Here is a 5706-nt window from a genome sequence, read left to right as displayed (position 1 = left end):
ACCGGCGGCGGCGGCGGCCGGCCCAGGGAGGGCATGGCGCCGCGGGGGCGGGGCGGCAGAGCCGCGCCGCCATCTTAGGGGTGGCCGCAGCCCGGCCCGGGGTTGCCCTCAGCCTTCACGGCAGCCCCTCCGTGCTCCTCAGGGGGCTGGGAAGGGGAGTACAACTATGGGAGGAGTCGGGGGGTAGGGTGAGGGGGGTAAGGAAAGGGTAGAACTGGAAATATAGAAGTGAAATAGCCCCCTCAGGCAGAGCGCTGTCTCTCAAGTGATGCACCGGGAGTCCCAAAGCTACCCGTTTCTTCTTTATGTACCTCAGTTTTTATTGCTTAACATGGTATTAATGGGTAGGGAATGCCCCTTGTCCTGGCCGTGTCCCCTCAGAGCTGCTCACCCACAATGGCAGAGGGGCAGAGTCTTGATGCTGTGTAAGCACTGCTTGGCGACAGCCAAAATATCGGTGTGTTCCCAACAGCTTCAGCCACAAACCCCCCAAAATGGCACTACGTGGACTTCACAAAGAAAGCTAACTCTATCCCAGCCAGGCCCAATTCACCTTAACAGTTCAGTTACCACACAAATCAAATACAGCACAGCGCAGTGAACTGTGCAACTCAAAACTGGTGCTCAGCACTGCTGCCACTTCAACCTCATCCCCTATTTTTCCAACCCCATGCATCATCTGAACCCTCGCCAGCCTCACAGAACAGTCTTCAGGGGAGACACTCTCTTCGTTTTTTGCCATGCCAACTACCTTTTTGTTGCTACAGGATCACAAGTAACAATAAATCCAGAGAGCTCGATGTTTTGCACCATGAGATGCCAAAATAAATAAATAAATAAAGTTCACTGCTTCGTTACAGACAGCCAGATCTATTTATCCCTTGGCTGAACATCGACAGTCTCACCGAACAGCTGCCAGTGCCACCCTGGGAGGAGGTGTGCTGCAGGTGCCCAGTTGGGGAAGACCAGGACTGCCTGAATACTGCAAAACTCAGGGCACCAACAGACCCAGTGAAGAGCAAACAGTGAGGAAACATCGGGCACTATTTGCTGTAGCCACCAAGTGGCAGCAAACACTCAAAGGTTGGTGGTTGGTTGACATAAAACCAACCAAAGACTTGAGCAGCACTCAGAACGAGACTTCTAGGCCAGCTCATAGATGTTATCCCACTCTCTACCCAGTGATGCTTGTATTTAAAAAAAAGAAATCATTTGGTATAAAGTTTGTTATTTTTTAACTGTCAAAATAAACATCATTCTTTCCTCTTCAGTAATTTGTGGCACACTTTTGAAAGGTAAGGATGCACTCCAGCAGGCTTTGGCCCAGAATTCTTGTCTGGTTGTCTACCCTACATGAGAGCCACAGAAATCTGCGTGGGGATGCACTATCTAAAAGACTTACCCTGAGAACCTGGTAACTCTGGCTAGGCTTGTCTACAAAAAATAGCACAGAAATGGCCTGGACAACAGCTTCACCCCCTGCCATTTCCTCCCTTTTGTTTTACTTTTACAGTGATGATCTGGAAGGGATTCTAAGTCTCATTCGCTTATAAGCATGGCTGGGCTTGTTTCTGATACAAATTTCTCCCTCATTCCCTGCCAACATATCAGGGTCCCTCAAGCATTCATTCTCCTCCCATTAACCTCATCAACATCTCCAAATAATTTCTATCTATATTAACTAGACCACAGATGCTGCATTCTCCATAGGCTGCATATGCCTGTCTCACCTCCCTCACACCTCGAGGGCGCTTAGCCACAGGAAGCCACAGAAATGGCCACAGAACATCCCAGTTCTACAAGCAGACTCTGGACATAGTCTACGTGTCTGTACCTCTGAAATACACACCTTGTACTAGAAAATCTGCCGTAGAGTTCTACTGTTCTTGATCAGCTGAAAAAGAAATTGAACGTAAAATGTGTAAACTCCCCCAAAATAAACTGTTCTTAGCCTCAGTTCTCTAAGACCTGAGGTTCCTGCTGCAACAGAAAGCTGTTATTTACATAAACTATGTCCAGGAGATATTAGCTGATGGAGCCACACAGCATGGCATGGTGATGCAAGAAACAGAGGTCTGTGCTAATTTGACGGGGGGGGGGAATTTCTTCTCAGGTACAAATCTGAACATCAGTTTAAGTCTGGATACATGCAGAAGAATCTTATAGCCACTCTACATTTTGACTCAAAGATATAATGGATATATTAAGGTTAACATACACTTCCTCCCCAGCTTACTACTTATTAATGGTCATGGATATAGAATTCAATTAAACGGTGTGGAGACTAGAGTGCCTCATCTTTCTTTCATGAAAAGTTGGAGCCCAGGAAAATTGCAGAATGAGGATTTATTCCATTCAATCCTTAGTAACTCCTTTTCAGATAATCCTTGCATTTATCTGTCAAGGTCTCCGTGGCAAGTCCATCACTGAATCCACCGGAGAGAACTGTCACCATTTGGGTCCTTGCTCTCCCCTGTTTGAAAGGAAACTGTTATCCAGACTGAGCTAAGGCAACTAGTACTGAGGAATAAGGAACATCCACAGATAGGCAGAGTATGAAAGATGAGAGTATCCCTGTTAAATCTTGTGAAATCTCCTTCAGTTTTAGCTGATCTTTGTACAGGACTTTATCATATAAAACACCAGATTACAATTGTGAAGAGCCCAAGAAAGTACAGAGACCTGTGTTCCAAAAGACCATTCCTCTCTGATTAGAAGAGAGGCCCCTCTAGCTAGAAGGACTTCTATGAATGCCAGAGGGATTTCTGTAAAACACTCACATCGAATGACCATTCCACCACTTTCCCCAGTGGCCAGTACACCAGCAAACAATAGTGGTATAAAATTCAGACTTTGTACACTCTCAGTCAGTCTCCAACATGATTTTGCCTGTCTTTACCTCTGTTTCTGTTTTGACTAACTCTTGTTTGCCTTCTGATGTTTCAGGTTACTGCCCTTTTCATCTCCTCATCACTTCTGCCATGCTTTGTCTCTGTTTCCTTGCCATCTCTTAGAAGACCTAAATCCTTTCTATCAGTCACTTTCCTCCTGTTTCAAATCCCTTTCAATTCTCACTAATTTAACTCCTTCCTTTTTCATTTTACCATACATCCCCCCTACCCTTTTATTTGAGGGCTATTGCCTCACAATCTGTGGGACGTAAATGGGTGTGACCCCGAATGGGAGATCACACCCATTTCAACTGTAAATTGCAATTTAAAAATTTACGATGGGATACAGCCATTATTTAATTCAGTGCGTCAAAGCCTAGCCTCAGCAATGTAACTGCTGTCTCGTGTAGGCACACCCAGACAAGGTTGGATACCACTAACAGTGTAGATGTAGCAATACGAAATTCATCACGAACCAGTTATTTGAATGCCCACCTGTTACTGGGATGATTTACGAAGCCCATTCTAAACTCCTTGCTACTGTCAACATGCTGTTATCAGCCACTGACCCACTTTAAAGTTAGCTCTGTTTTGTCTACTTGTACAACTGTGACAGTAAAGTCACTGCCAGGACAAATTTCCATGAAGTTATTTTGTGGTGCTAAATGTTTGGAAGATAATTAGTGTGCACTAGGATTGGACTCCAAGTTTTAAAATAGGTTGTAGCTGATTAAGCCACTGAAAAGTGGAGCACAGAACTCTGAATTTAAAACAACATGAACAATGTTATAGAAAGCACTAGTGTCATGGAGTTTGCAAGTCACTCATTCAAAACGCTTGAGATGAAACTTTTTCTGATACCCACAAAAGCACTAATTGGATTTTGTGAGCTAAACACAGCCTGGGAAGTCACATCTCCCTTCCAACCTTCCTTTGCATGCAAAAGTTGCATATGAAAGAGAGTTTACTGCTGCTGTTCACCTTTCAAGGCTACATGGTACAAGGCAAATAGCTTTCCTCCAAAGGACTTATCAGGAAAAAGGCTTGTTTTTAAACTGTGAGAGTCAAGAATAGAGACAAAAAGAAAGGCTGTTTTCACACTTTCTGTGAGGAATGGAGTATGGTGTTGACATTGTATCTGCGTGCAAAAAAAAAAGTGCTTCTGTACATCTTCTGCAAGTTGTATTATGGAACAATTTTAGTTTAGATCATTGATGCTGTATGAATGGGAAACTAACCTGCATGGCTTTAAAATCTCCTCTTGCTCAGCAAATAGCAATGCTAATGGAAACAGACTGAAATGACCTATATTCTGATTCTGTTTGCTCAGAAATTCCAATACTTCTATTATGCTGCATTAAGATAAACTACATCCAGGATTGCCTCACCAGTATTTTTTTTTAGTAGCATTAAGAACCGTCTGTTATGGATTTGTTTTCTGAGGGAAACTGTTTATGCTGTGCTAAGGAAACTGATGAAGTATCAGGTTTTCTGTCTGATATCATTACCTTTTCCCAGAAAGGAAAAAAAAAACTCATTCATCACCTCAACATAATAAAGTTATTATTATCAACATACTATACTTCTCCAAACTGTAGATGTAGCATTCTACTGACAAAAACTACTACTAAATTTACAGATAATTATTTATGGGATGGAATTATTTCCACAACTAATGATCTCTGGTCTTTTCCAAATATTTCAAAAATATCATTTTACACTTTGAAAACCGAGTCACTGAAACATTTACAAATTTATAGCCTATACTACATTTGCATGTGGTGTGGCACCCAGTGATGCTTGCCGAGTATTTTGGGTAGCATAAATTCAGTTCTTATCATACTTTCCAAGTGTGATTCAAATTACCAGCTAAAGATCTCACCTGGGACAAAATGACTTTTTGAGATAGGGGAAAATGTAAAGTTTTGCTTAATAGAAGATAAAAGTTAGATCACTGAAGGGGACTCTGACTCAGTTGCTATGAGATCCATGAGAGGATTTTATTTTTCGGGACAAGCATAACATTTAGTCAGAAGAAAGAAACCTGACTAAATAAAGTTTGGCAAATAGTAAATTTGCCAGATGGAGGGCTTGTGGGGGAAAACACGCAGAAGAACTTTTATAAAAGTGTACCCATAGAAGTGCTCATATCAATTGAACATAATGGTCCATGTGCCATAAACTGAATTAATTGCTGTTCTCGGTGTATTTGTTTCCCACATCTCCCACAATGCCCTCACTGCAATAGTACAACTTTTCCTGCACATCCCTCATAACCCCATAACACAGTATTCGTTATCTCCACGTCTACTCAGCACTTGTAGATCCTCTGCATTTCCCCGTTCGCTTCTAGCATCTTCCCACATAGCTGGCCAGCTCTTCTCTCCCCTTCTCTACCTTGTGAGACCGCCACCACAGTAATTTCAGGTCTTACTGATCCCATAACTATATTTATTGACAACTAGGATGGGTAATAACATGATTTGCTGTGTGTTGGGACGTCAGATATGTGCTGATTAAACACGCAGTATGCATGTGTACTGACAAGGTGTATAATGTAAATACACTCTTCGCCAGGTTAAACAACCAGTGCTTTCTGTCATGTTCTCAGCTGATAAATGACTTTAGATCTCTTTTGTAGCCAGCTCTGATTCTCATGGCACTAACCATAACTCATCATCTTTGACACCATTTTTTTTTGTATTGTAATAAGCAAGTAACATCTGGATTTGTCAACTACACAATATTATAAAACCAGACTAAAATATCAATGGGTGTGACTCATACAAGTAAAGCAGGGTTCCCTCATACATTT

Source organism: Anas acuta, chromosome 1 (assembly GCF_963932015.1).
Source record: "Anas acuta chromosome 1, bAnaAcu1.1, whole genome shotgun sequence".
In the NCBI taxonomy this organism is placed as follows: Eukaryota; Metazoa; Chordata; class Aves; order Anseriformes; family Anatidae; genus Anas; species Anas acuta.
This window is presented reverse-complemented; position numbering follows the sequence as displayed.